The sequence below is a fragment of the Gekko japonicus genome, unplaced genomic scaffold (genome assembly GCF_001447785.1).
Source record: "Gekko japonicus isolate JY-2015 unplaced genomic scaffold, Gekko_japonicus_V1.1 scaffold1137, whole genome shotgun sequence".
NCBI classification, from domain to species: domain Eukaryota; kingdom Metazoa; phylum Chordata; class Lepidosauria; order Squamata; family Gekkonidae; genus Gekko; species Gekko japonicus.
In genome coordinates this window covers 555,847-558,675 of record NW_015175393.1, presented here as the reverse complement: position 1 = coordinate 558,675, position 2,829 = coordinate 555,847, and positions in this window count along the sequence as shown.

Sequence of the window (2,829 nt, the reverse complement as noted above, 5' to 3'; positions counted from 1 at the left end):
TACAGCCCCCGAAAGAAGGTGCCCCCAGTAAAGTGGGCCATAACTTGAACCCCGTAAACCCAATCCTCGCCAAATCTGGAGGGTAGGTGAAGGAGAGTCAGCCAGAGATCCCCTGCGAGTTTAGTGTCTCTAACATGCACATGATCTGTCCTATACACTCCTGAACCTGTACCTGTCAAAATGACTGCCTGACAGGTTCAGGAACAGGTTCAGGAGTGTATAGAACAGATCCTGTGCATCCTAGAGATAACAAAGTCTCAGGTGACCTCCACTGGGTGCTCCTCTACATGCCCTCCAAGTTCCGCCCCTGTTACTTTGAAATTTTGTAAATTTTGATTGAGCAGAGACAGTTTATTTGGAAATGTATTTGTTCACAAACCGCCACAAACAGCTGGAAAGTTTGTGGAAAGTTCGTGCCAGTTGACCGGCCAAGAACTTCACTTCACGAACCACAAATCGCCCAAAATTCATCATGAAGTTTAGTCTGGGAGCTGGTTCGTACTGATCCCTGGTTAAAAGTCATCACAACTGCCTTTTCAAAATGTGGTTTCTAGTGGGCTTACAAACCATATTCACACCAATGCAGTGTTAAAACATGGTAGGGACTGGGGTATCCACATGTGCAAAACTGGCAGCACTGGAAACCACAATAGTCACTCTGTTACAATCCCACTGGACCTTAGATCAGCTTGCCAGGTCCAGGGTGGGAAATTCCTGGAAAATTGGGGGTAGAGCCTGGAAAGGGTAGCGTTTTGGTGGGGAGGGACCCCAGAGGGGTATAATACCAGAGAGTCCATCTTCCATTTCCTCCAGGGGAAGTGATGTCTGAAGTATGGAGATCAACTCTAATTCCAGGAGCAATCCAGGCCCCATTGGGAGGCTGGCAAACCATCCTTAGAGGGGGTAAGAAGTCATTTAGTGGCCTAGCTATGGTAATTATGGCCTTTTACAGTCTTATGGCCATGTATGAAAGAAATAGCCTGTGTTTCATGAATATATTCTTACTTCGGGAATTGCAAAACAAAACATGTTTCAGACATACAGATCCTGAGGAGGTGGGCTGCCTGAGACTGTTATGTAAGCAGAAGAGGGAAATCTGTACATCCTCCAGTGCTATTTGCAAGTGTGCAAAATCCATGCGATTCACACCAAGTTTTGTTGCCAGCCTAGCTTGGAAGACTCAAGCCTGCTTGAAAGGCAAGTGTCTGAGAGTTTTGTTCTTCTCTTGCCCCACAAATGCTGTGGGAAAGGAGTCCTGCCGCACTACAATTGAAGGCTTTTAGGTAGGAAGAAGATCCTTCTGAGATTGCTTATATATTTCATAATTATAATCATTACCTTTTAGGAGGAGGGGAAGTAAATTAATGATTTTAGGAGTATTCTGAACCTACCCCCCCCAACACTACTATACCTGATATTCCTTTACGATTGAACATAATGATTCATTATTTTGAACATCACAATCTGGATACCTTTCAAACATAACTATTTCATCTTATAGGGATGATTTGACTATGTACATGTATTCGGAAAACAATCCTGTGGTTGTATGAGTACACATCAGCCGGATCAAGAGTTCTGGGGAGCTCAACAGCTTGCACAGTGTATTATTATTTCAGTTGGTCAATAAAAGTTATTAACTGGGTTTTGGTTTTGGATTTTGCTAGGGACCAAGACAGCTACCTACTTTTTGCTTCACTTGTTGAATTCCACATAAAGAAAGTAAATCCATGCATAACCAAACTATCAAGTCATTTGAATGGTGGCCTTTAAAAACAGAGCAGGTACTCAACTGCAATTGAAACTGCTATGGGTTGCTTGACCTGAAATGACCATATTCTGGTTTCCCTAAAGTACAGATAAGTACCTGTCACAATAGAGGTTTTTTTATCTGTCTGATGGTTGCTTTATCTCTTCAGTGCAATGTGATTCAAGTTGAACACAGGGAGTTGCCTTCGAGCCAGGCCATGGGTCCCTTGAGGTCAGTATTGTCTACTCTGACAGCAGGTCTCCAGGGGTCAAGCAGAGGCCTTTCACGTCAGCTGCTACCTGATACTTCTAACATCAAGTTCTTTGTTTTGTTTAAATGATGCAAACCTGCTACAAATTCCCTATACACTCAGGGCCGGCTCGCCCGCTAGGCAAACTAGGCACTCGCCTAGAGCGCGCCAGCCCTCAGGGGCGCCAAACTGCACCCCTCCAACCCCCTGCCACCGCCGCCCTAACCGGGTGCCCGCTCTCTCTCTCTGCGGCGAGGGAGGGAAGCAGGGGAGGGAAGGAGGAAGGAAGGCGGCGAGGAGGCAGAGGGTGCCATGGGGGGCGGGGGCCCTGCCTGTTGTGGGGAGGGGAAGGGGAAGGAGTTTGTAAGCCAGTCTGAGACTCCGAGTGATGGGTGGGGTACATATCCAATCTCTTCACTTCAAGTTTTTTGTTTTCTTTAAATGAAGCAAACCTGCTACAAATTCTCTATACACTCAGGGCCGCCCGCCAGGAAAACTAGGCGCTTGCCAAGGGCGCACTGCCAAACTGCGCCCCCTGCCGTCGCCCTAACCGCGTGCCCGCTCTCTCTCTCTGCGGCGAGGGAGGGAAGCAGGGGAGGGAAGGAGGAAGGAAGGCGGCGAGGAGGCAGAGGGTGCCATGGGGGGCTGGGGCCCTGCTCTCGTGGCGACACCCTTCCGCGCCCTCTGCTGGGGGAAAAGCGGAGAGACGCCCCCTCCCCGGCCCCGGCTCCCGAGGGCGCCCCGGAGGTCAGGCCCGCCGGCAGAAGACCCCCAGCTGCGGACTGCGCGCCTCCCTGATGCTCCGCAGCAGCTCGAAGCTCGCAGCAAA